We start from the raw sequence: 12,002 nt of genomic DNA on the forward strand, positions 1-12,002 counted from the left end.
ATTGAAAACAAGTACAAAATGGGAAATTTAAACACAAATATATGAGTAATTATACGCTCCTATTAAAAGACAAAAATGGCCATATTGAACTTTTAAAATGTACTATATGCTAATTATAAATATATCTCAAAATAAGGAAACAAAATGTTGAAAATAAAAAGAAAGAAAATATACAAAATACAAACATTAAACAAATAGCTGATTAAGCTATACTAATATCAGATAAAGTAGATAAACACATAACTAGAGACAAAGACGAAAACATCACATGAAAGTGTCAACCATATTAATCCATTCTTAATTTGCATTTACCCAATATCTTAATCTCAAAATATAGAAAGATAACACAGAAGTACAAGTAGAAATAGAAAAGTCAATAATCACGTGGAAAACACAATCGCAATTTACTCAGTAAGCAATAGAAGTAGAGAAAAGATCAGTAAATATTAGAAGGTATGAGCACCATGATTGACAGACTTAAACTAATTGACTTGTAGAAAACAGTACCCACAATTGCAGAATACAAACTCTTCTCAGTTACACACTATGTATTGATAGAAATTAGCCATGTGCTGAACTATCAAGGAAAACTCCACATGTGTTAGAGGATTTAAATGATCAGAATATGTCCTAGTAAGCTTGAAATCACACCAAAAAAACTCCTAGAAAATCCCCATATATGTTTGAATTAATAAGCATACTTATTATTTCATTAACTAACAATACTCAAAATACCACGGAATGCAGCCAGGCCCATTCTCAGAGGAAAATGTTCAGTACATGTTGCTTCATTACAAAAGATGAAATCAATAAGCTAAACATCCCTCTCACAAAGTTAGAAATAGAACAATAAAATAAACCTAAATAAAGTCAATGGAACTAAAAAGATAAGAATAAGAACTAAGAAAATAGAAAACAAATATAAAATAGAGAGAATTGACAAGATCAAAAGTTATTTCAATATAAAAATCAATAAATTTGGTAAACTTCTGCATGAAATAGATCAAGACAAAAAGAGAGAAGGCACAAATAACCAAAATTAGGTATGAAATGGAGTACATCACAAGACATTAAAAAGATTATAAGAAGATATTATGAAAAAAGATCTCAAGAAGATATTGTTGAAAATGTAATGAAATGCTTACCACTCATTTTAAACATTAACTGGCAGTCTGTGCTAACGCAACAAGGCAAGAAAGGCAAATAAAAGGTATAGAGATTGGTAGGGAAGACCTAAAACAGCCGTTGTCCACAGATGATTATCCACGTAGAAAATCTCAGAGGACCAACAAAAACACTCCTGAAAGTAATAAAAAGTTACAGCAAGGTTGCAGGATACAAGGCTAATATACAAAAGTCAATTGCTTTTCTATATGCCAACAATAAATAAGTGAAATTTGAAATTAAAACACAATACCATTTATATTAGCACCCCTCAAAAATGAAATACTTATGTATAAATCTAACAAAATATGTGCAAAATCTATATGAGGTAAAGCACATAGCTCTGATAAATGAAATCAAAGGACTAAATAACAGGAGAAATATTCTGCATTCATTGATAGTAAGACTCAATATTGTCAAGATGTCAGTTCTTCACAATTTATCTATAGATTCAATTCAAAATCAAATCAAAATCCCAGCAAGTTATTTTATGGGTATCAACAAACTGATTCTAAAGCTTTTATGGACAAAAGCCCCAGAATACCAACACAATGTTGAGGAGAACAAAGTTGGAAGACTCATGCTACTCAACTTCAAGGCTTACTATAAAGTTATAATAGTCAAGACAGTGAGGTATCGACTATAAAATGCACAAATAAATCAATGGCACAGAGTAGAGACCCCAGAAATAGATTCTCATAAACATAGTCATCTGGTCTTTGACAAAGGAGCAAATGGTGCAGAGATAGTCTCTTCAGCAAATGCTGCTAGAACAACTGGAGGTTCACATTCAAGAGAATGGACCTAGACACAGACCTTACTCCTTTCACAAAAATTAACTCAAAATGGTTCATAGACAAAAACGTAAAATGCAAAACTATAAAACTCCTGGAAGATAACATAAGAGAAAACCTAGATGACCTTGGGTATGATGATGCATTTTCTTTCTTTCTTTCTTTTAATTTTTTTTTTTAAGGAAGATTAGCCCTGAGCTAACATCTGCCGCCAATCCTCCTCTTTTTGCTGAGGAAGACTGGCCCTGAGCTAACATCCGTGCCCATCTTCCTCTACTTTATATGTGGGACGCCTACCTCAGCATGGCTTGCCAAGCAGTGCCGTGTCCGCACCCGGAATCTGAACCGGCAAACTGCAGGCTGCCGAAGCGGAACGTGCGAACTTAACTGCTGCACCACCCAGCCGGCCCCGATGATGTGTTTTCTGATACAACCACCCAATGCATGATCCATGAAAGAAATAATGGATAGGCTGGACTTCGTTAAAATTAAAAACTTCTGTTCTGCAAAAGACAATGTCAAGAGACTTAGAAGACAAGCCACAGACTGGGAGAAAATACTTGTAAAAGAATATCTGATAAAGGACTGTTAACCAAAGTATACAAAGAACTCTTACAACAATAAAAAAACAAACAACCAGAATGAAAAATGGGCCAAAGACTTTAAGAGACACTGCATCAAAGAAGATATACAGATGAAAAATAAATATTTAAAAACATCTACCTCATATGTTATTAGGGAAATGTAAATTAAAACAATAAGATACCACACACCTGTTAGAATGGCCAAAGTCTGGAACACTGACAACATCAAATACTGGCAAGGATGTCAAGCAACAGAAACTCTCATTTATTTCTGGTGGGAATGCAAAATGGTACAGCCACTTTAGAAGACATTTTGGCAATTTCTTACAAGACTAAATGTACTCTTGCCATGCAATCCAGCAATCACACTCCTTGGTATTTACCCAAAGAAGTTGAAAACTTATGTCCACACAAAAACCTGCACACGGATGTATATAGCAGCTTTATTGATAATTGCGAAAACTTGAAAGCAACCAAGTTGTCCTTTAGTAGGTGAGTGGATAAACTATAGTACATCCAGACAATGGAATTTTACTCAGGGCTAAAAAGAAATGAGCTACCAAGCCATGAAAAGACATGGAGGAAACTTAAATGCATATTACTAAGTGAAAGAAACCAATCTGAAAAGGATACATACTGTATGATTCCAATTTTTAACATTCCGGGAAAGGCAAAACCATGGAGACAATGAAGAGTTCAATGGCTGCCAGGGGTTAGGAGTGAAGGGAGGAATGAATAGGCAGAGCCTAGAGGACTGTTAGGGCAGTAAAAACACTCTCTGTGATATTACCTGATGACCATACTTGTCCAGACCCGTAGAGTGTACACCAAGAGTGCACTCTAAGGTAAACTGTGGACTCTGGGTGATTACGATGTGTCAGTGTAGGTTTATCCTTGGTAACAAATGTTCCATTCTGCAGAGTAATATTGATCATGGGGGAGGCTATGCATGTGTGGAGGCAGAGGGTATATGGGAAATTTCTGTCCCTTACTCTTAATTTTGTTATGAAACTAAAACTGCCTTAAAAAAATAAATTATTTTAAATACATATATAATGAAATGCACAAATCCTAAAATAAAGTTAATAAAGAAAAATCAGAAGAGTCTTATAATTCTTAAATCAGTAAAAACCTTCCTACCAAGAAAATTCCAGATCCAGGTTTTATGGTGAGGAAATAACTGTGATTCTACACAAACTCTTCAGAGAATATAAAAATAGTTCATTTTTATGAGATTAGCATAATCTCGATGCCAAAACCTGATGAAACTATGATAAGAAAGAAGAATTATGGACCAATCTCGCTCATGAACACGGGATTCTAGTAACGGACACAGATAGCAAGACTCAGTATTACAAAAATATTGATTTCCCCTCAGATTTTCTCAGACTCAAAGAAACCATATTAAAAACCCCAACACTCATCTCTGAGGAAATTGACAGGCCGTTTCTAAAATTACATGGACTGCAAGTAGCCAAGAATACGCAAGCTCTTTTGAAGAAGGAGATGAGAGAATTTGCTCCACCAGATAACAAGACACTATAAAGCCACTATAATTAAGAAATGTGATATTGATGAAGGTTTGACAAATAGTTCAATGAAATAAAATAGAAAGTCCAGAAGTGGGTTCACAAATATTTAGACACTTGATTTATGACAACATAACAATGCAATTCAGAGGTAAATGAATAATCTATTCAATATATGGTGCTGAATCAGTTGGATACCCTTATAGGAACAAAGAAACTTGACTCCTACTTCACATTACACTCAAAAATCAATTCCAGGTAAATAAAGGCAAACAATGACACCTTAGTATATGATAATAGGAGAATATCTTCACTGAAGTAAGACTGTTTTTTTTTTTTTTTTTGGTGGGGAAGATTGTCCCTGAGCTAACATCTATGCCAGTCTTCCTCTATTTTGTATGTGGAATGCCGCCACAGCATGGCTTGATGAGTGGTGTGCAGCTCTGCACCCAGGATCCAAACCCCCGAAGCCCAGGGCACGGAAGCAGAGCATGTGAACTTAACCACTGCACCACCAGGTGGTCCCAGGAAGTGCTTTTTTTAAGCAACACATGTGCCACAAATAAAAGAAAAATCGTCATAAAGGGAAAGTCTTTGAATTGAACTACATTAAAACTGGAAATTTTTTTATTGAAAGACAACAATAAAAAAGTGAAAAAGCAAACCACAGACTGGGAAAAAATGTTATATATATATATATATATATATCTCCAACAAACGGCTGGTATCAAGAATATATAAAATGCTCTGAGAGCTCTTAAAGTTCAAAAGAAAAATGGACAAGAGACTTTGACAGGCACCACATGAAGAGAATATCTAAACAAGGAAACATACTCAACTTCCTTAGTAATCGGGAAAATATGAATTAAAAACCCAATGATATGTCACTGTGCAATCACCAGAATGCCTAAAATAACATAAATAAATAGTGACATTACCAACTATTTGCAAGAATGTGGAGCAATGGGAATTTTTACACCTGCTGATATGAATATAATTTTGGAAAACAGTTTGGCATTATATACTAAAGTTGAACATACATAGAACTCATGATATGACAACCCCACTCCTAGGGAATATACCCAATGGTAGTGTATGCATAGCAGCATTATTCAAAATAGCCAAATTTGAAGAGAACCCAAATGTCTACCAACAGAAGAATGGATAAATAAATTGTGGTGTATTCGTTCAGTGGACTAACACACGTCAATAAAAATGACCTATCTATAGTTACGTGGAACAATGAAGATAACCCTCACAAACGCAATGAGCACAGAATCTAGACACAAAAATTGTATACTATGTGTCTTAGTACATTCAGGCTGCCATAACAGAAATACCACAGACTGGGTGGCTTAAACAACAAACACTTATTGCTCACAGTTCTAGAGCCTGGGAAGTCCAAGGTCAAGGTGCCAGCATATTCAGTGTCTGATGAAAGCCCGCTTCCTGGTTCCTAGATGGCCAATTTCTTGCCGTGTCCTCACATGGCTGAAGGGTTTAGGGAGCCTTTTATAAGGGTCTCTTTTACCAGGGAACTAACCCCAATCCTGAGGGCTCCACCCTCATGACCTCATCATCTCCCATAGGACTTGCCTCCTAATACCATCACATTGGTGGTTAGGTTTCAACATATTTAGTCTATAGCACTGTGTAAATCAATTATATAAAATTCAAAAGCAAGAAAAACTATAGTATTAAAAGTTAAGGAAGTGGAGAAGGGAAACAGGTGAGAAATGGAAGGGACCAGGAAGGGGCCCTCTGAGATGGTGGCAGCAGTCTCTTTTTTGACCGACGCAGTGGTTACACAGGCATTCCATTGGTGATGATTCACTGAGCTACACATATTTTTGAGCCCTTTTCTTGAGTAGTTTACCTCATACAAAAAGAAGTTGGAGTTTTTTAATAATATCCTTAAAATTTTATTTCTTGGAATTTTATATTTTAGAAATAATGCACATGTACTGAAAATTAGATTCAAGCATTACAGAATGTACGAAAGAAAAAGACTGAAAACAGTTTAAATATCCATCAGTAGATGACAGACTCAATCAATTATAACACATCCAGGAACAATTGGAAACTTTAAAAAGATTGAGGCATCTTTCTGTGTACTAATATGAGACAGTCTCCAACATATATTTAAGCAAACAATAAGCAGGAGGTATAGAACAGTATGCAGAGTATGCTACTGTTTCATTTGTGTTTTAAAATGAGATGGAGGATACATGTATATGTGCTTTATATAGGCATCCAATATTTCTGGAAGAATTCGTAAAAAAATAACACCTGGTAAAAATGCTTGTCTCTGAAGTGGGGAATTGGAGCACCGGAGGTCATGGACGGAAAGGAAACTTTCTTTTCAATTTAACTGTTGGCATCATGTGTACTTAATCACATATACGTTCTTTTCAAAATAATAAAAAGATGAGATGCATATATTTTTTAATAATTTTGCAAGCCCAGTTCCTAACTGTTATTACATGTGGACATTTGTATGTATCAAAATGCCCTTTCTTTTGGGAACTGAGATGACTTGGAGTGGAGGCTGGGAAACAAGTGTCTGTGAGGGGCAGCAAGGGAGGCTGAAAGCCAAGAGGCAAGCAGAGAAGGGTTCAAGAAGCCAAGGGGGGTGAAGAAGTTCATCAGCCTGAATAAGGCCAGGTGCAGGGATGATAAGGCCAGAGAAGAAGCCAAGATGCTCAGGTCAGGGACACTACCCATGAGCAAATGCATAAGATGCAAAGGCACTGCTGCAGGGAGAGTGCAGGGGAGGGGCAAATGCTGATGAAATTCACTGCCTGCTCTCATGAGCCTGACATCGCTGGCAGCGTTTAACAGGTCAAAGACAGGAAGACACCATGCTCTCACCTGTTTACTTGAACTGATCCAAAACATGATCAGCCCCAGAATGAGGTCTTTGTCTCCTCCGCAATACCTGTTTATAGCGCTGTACACACAATGGTCTTAGATAGGAACTATTGATTCTCCCCATTTCCTAAAGCATAAAAACATAACCTTTCCTCTGAGTGGTTTAGCAGGTTTTCACACTGTCAGCCTGGCAGTGAGCCTGAGCCACTGGCTGATGGGCAAACGAGTACATAAAAAGATACCAGCCTTGCACTTTCTTTGCTTTGTGTCCCTGATCTGATCATTCCACTGAGGTTTCAATCACATATTCCACACTATTTCTATTAAAAAGATTCACCGTTAACCAACATGTCAACATTTTACCTTTAAAATTTGTTGAAGGGATTTAGGTTTTGAAGAATATATTCAGGGTATCAGATGCCACACTAAGTGCTCTGTTGCATCCGTCTCCAGGACCTTACTGACTCCCGTGAAGGGAGAAAAGTATGTAAGGGAAACAAACTGAACGGAGCAACAGTGCCAAGGCCACAACGCAAAGGAGATCCATCTTCCGAGTTACCTTCTAGCCAATAAGGTCCTTTTGCCATTTAACACATCTATACTTTCTGGATAGTAATGCCTAGTTTATTCTCGGTGCCATTTTTTGTAAATCACATCCAAAATATGATTTGGAAAAACATGCACCTTCTTATGAGCCCACTGTGCACTTGAAAGACACAGTGCACAAATCATTTGCACCTGTACCATTTCCTTCCAGTTCTAAGCTAATTTTAAAAAGGCTCTGAAAGCCTGCCAACTGCACATGTGCACACAAGATAAAATGTAATAGCAATTAATCCAATCATCTTTGATTTAATGTTAATTTAACCCAGTGGATTATGCCTTGTTTTGTGTGCAACTGTGTTGATCCTGCTACATTTCAGAAAGCCCCCAAATCAATCAAGTCACAATCCCTAATTGCAGTCAAAATGGGGAATTCCACTCAGCAGGGCCCCTTCTCCAGAGTATCTATTCGTCCAAAGGAAGAAAGGGAAGTCAAAGAAAGAGGCGTTGCTAATAGCAGGCTGCTAACATCACAGCTGATGGTGTCAGGACTAGCTAGGAAGAGTGGCCTCGTGTCTGCTGGCATATTCAATTGCACTGGGGCTTCTTGCCAGAATGAACAGAAAAGGGCCATCAGAGAAAAGCCAATGGAAGCATAGTTGCTGTTTAAACTAGAAACAAACAGCAACGACAAAAATAAAGTTCTTGGGAAATAATGCTTTCCTTTCCCTTTATTTGCAATATGGATTGAATGACTATAGCAGCTAAAGATCTGAATTAGGACAGTTATAATTGAAAACTAACACCATGCTACCCGCCTGGGTCTGATTTAACTGGGTTAGAGTATAGATCTGCCTTCTTGGAACCAAGGCTGATTGTGAGAACACTGGATTATCATGTGCAAGGAAAAGAGAAAGTTTCAGGTTGCTAATTCTTCCTGTTTGGGTTTTATTGAGAATTAAAATAATAAAAAGTGTTACCTGGGCTTAGAGATTGCCCCAGAAGTTCAATTGTAGTTCAACCTTAGTTAAGGATTAGTTAATAGATACTTCACATAAAGTGCTACCATTTTCTTTTTCATAATTTTTCTCTACACTCCTCCCCTCCTTTGCAGCTGAGAATAATTAACTGTTCTTTTGTGAGTGTCATTTGTTCTCAAGGAATTAAATGCCACCTTATTTCCCAGAACAAGAATTCAACTGTCATAATTATAGCTTCATTTCAGAAGCAAAAAAAAAAAAAATCATAATTTACTACAGATTGTTCAGCATGTGAGATAGGTTTAAATGTCATTGGAAGTAAATTGTGGCATGTCATGAAGGGGTTTTACCCACCACTGTAATTGATTTATAATTTCACATTTAAAATGAACGACATTCACCCATTGTTCTCGTATTATAGAACCCTGACAGCAGTCCCTTGAGAATGAGGCATTCAACTTGGTCAATACACAATAATAATAATGACAATAATAATAACAATGATATACCAATTTTAAAGATAAGCAGTGAAATTAGCATGAGCACTAAGAACATATGTGTTAAAAATGGGAGCTCAATCTCTATAACACAAGGTAAAAATCTATTTCAGAGGGAATGCATTTGGATATTAGCATTGAACTCCACAAAATTAAATGACTCTCAGGGGTTTTAATGAAACTCATAAAATTAAGGACCATCAGAATTAAGGTTTAAACTAGTTCTAAGGAAAGATACGATAATAGCAGAAGGTGGAGATAAATTTTTCTATTTCTTTTTTTTTCTTTAAAGATTGGCACCTGAGCTAACAACCGTTGCCAATCTTTTTTTTTTTTAATTGCTCTTTCTCTTCAAATCCCCCTGGCACATAGTTGTGTATTTTAGTTGTGGGTCCTTCTAGTTGTGGCATGCGGAATGCCACCTCAGCATGGCCTGATGAGCGCTGCCATGTCCGTGCCCAGGATCCCAACCAGCAAAAGCCTGGTCCACTGAAGCAGAGCGCACAAACTTAACCACTGGACCATGGGGCCGGCCCTGAATTTTTCTATTTCTAATTTCAAGCAGATTTAGAATCAATTCCACCTTAAACAGTAATTTACTAGGTTTGCAGTGTGACTCTAGCTCCACAGGATTACAGTGACAACAGGTGGCATGGTGATGGACTATGTAAATACCTGACTAGGCCATAAGTGCCTACAGATCTGTTTTGTGCAAGACAAAGTGAGTCCTGTGATGGTTCTCAGACGTCAAAATCACACCAATGGATTTGTGCCACTTAGATTTGGATATAGAGGTAAACACAAATACACAATGACAGGAATAAATCGCACTGTTGGTAGCGAAACCACATGGACCACACTTTAGAGGCAAAATCAGAACCTTCCCCATGTACACCCTACTCCCCAATCTTTTGAAATGCCGTATCTTTTCCTTCTGGGAAAGCCAGTACTTTCTTCTTTGTTTTTAGAAAAGTCAATATGATAGTCTGAATACAGAAAAGCTTTGAAAGGCAAGGTGTGGTGGGCTGAATAACGGCCCTCCGAGACGTCCACGTCCTAATCCCCAGGACCTGTGAATGTTCCATGCTGTGGCAAAAGGACTTTGCAGGTGTGATTACATTTAAGAATTTTGAGACAGGAAGATTATTCTGGATTGTCCACGCGGCCCGAAATGTAATCACAATGTCTTTATAAGAAGGAAGTAGAGCTGGGGCTGGCCCCGTGGCCAAGTGGTTAAGTCTGTGCGCTCCGCTGCAGGCGGCCCAGTGTTTCGTTGGTTCGAATCCTGGTCGCGGACATGGCACTGCTCGTCAAACCACGCTGAGGCAGCGTCCCACATGCCACAACTAGAAGGACCCACAGCGAAGAATACGCAACTACGTACCGGGAGGCTTTGGGGAGAAAAAGGAAAAAAATAAAATCTTTAAAAAAAAAAAAAAGAAGGAGGTAGAGGCAGTTTTGACTACAGTACAGTAGTCACCCCTTATCCATGGAGGATGCGTTCCAAGCCCCCCAGCGGATACCTGACACTTCATGTAGTACTGAAGCCTAGATATACTATGTTTTTTCCTATAAATGCATACCTATGATAAAGCTTAATTTATAAATTAGTCGCAATAAGAGATTAACAACAATAACTAATAGTAAAATAGAACAATTATAACAATAGACTAATAAAAGTTACTGTAGCTCTTAGCAACCTCAGTGTATGCCTTTTTTTCTTTCCTTATTAAGATGAGAAGTTTCACCTTTTCACCTAAAATAAGCACTTTAAGGCTTCTATTTGGCGTGTCCCAATTGTCAGCATCACTACTCTTGCATTTGGGGGCCATTATTAAGTAAAATAAGAGTTACCTGAACACAAGCCCTGCGATACCAGGACAGTCAGTCTGATAACCAAGACAACTACATACTAAGTGAGTAGCAGGAGGGTAGTGTATACAGAGTGGATACTCGGAAAAAGGAATGATTCATATCCCGGGTGGGACGGAGCAGGGCAGCACGAGATTTCATCACACTACTCAGAATGGTGCCGCAATTTAAAATTTATGAATTGTTTATTCCTGGAATTTTCCATTTAATATTTTCCAACTGCAGTTGACTGCAGATAACTGACACCACGGGAAGCAAAATGGCAGATAAAGGGCGACACTGTAGAGGAGACGGTAGTGTGACCACAAAAGCCATTGCCATTTAACACATCTTAACACATAACAAATCAGAGGTTGGAGAGATACAGCCAGGAGCCAAGGAATGTCAGTGGCCTCTAGAAATTAAAGAAGCAAGGAACAGATTCTTCCCTGGAGCCTCCAGTAGGACAAAGCCCTGTCAACACCTTGATTTTAGCCCCATAAGATTCATTCCAGACTTCTGATCTCCAGAACTATAAGAGAACAAATTTGTGTTGTTTTAAGCCACTAAGTTTATGTAATTTGTCACAGTGGCAACAAGAATTAATACACAGGAACAGGATCTGATTCACTAAAACGTTTGTCCCAGGATCAACTTATCTCCATATTCAGGACCAACAAAGTGGCCAAGCCCCACTCTGGCTTTGAGTTGAGGCTTCTGCCTTCATCAGGACCCGGACTTCTCCTTTGTTGGTGCTCAGGCAGTTCCTGTAGTTGTCCTTATTGGGGGACAATAATCCAAAAATTTTACCTCCTTGCCAATTTAAGAAAGAAGAACATTTAGCTTGACTTAAAAGAGTCACTTTTTGGAGAGTTAATTCATGTAGTGCTCTAAAATGAGCTGTGACATTATTTATGGCTTATAAAAGAGAAATGGCATTTATTTGAAAGTACTGATGTATTACAAGATTTCTAAGATATATAGCTTGTGATTTTTCCAAACAACATTCTCTTGACCTGGTAAATGATTGCTTTGGAGTTGCCACTTAGCATTCGATAAATGTTTGCAGTATGTCAAGAATTTACAATGCAAATTTAAGACCTAGTTTTTGAAATAATTATTTATTCAGTCTGTCATAATGAGATGAAGAAGAAATAACACACTTTTAATAAACCATTGGGATGATACA

The sequence above is a fragment of the Equus przewalskii genome, chromosome 8 (assembly GCF_037783145.1).
Source record: "Equus przewalskii isolate Varuska chromosome 8, EquPr2, whole genome shotgun sequence".
NCBI classification, from domain to species: domain Eukaryota; kingdom Metazoa; phylum Chordata; class Mammalia; order Perissodactyla; family Equidae; genus Equus; species Equus przewalskii.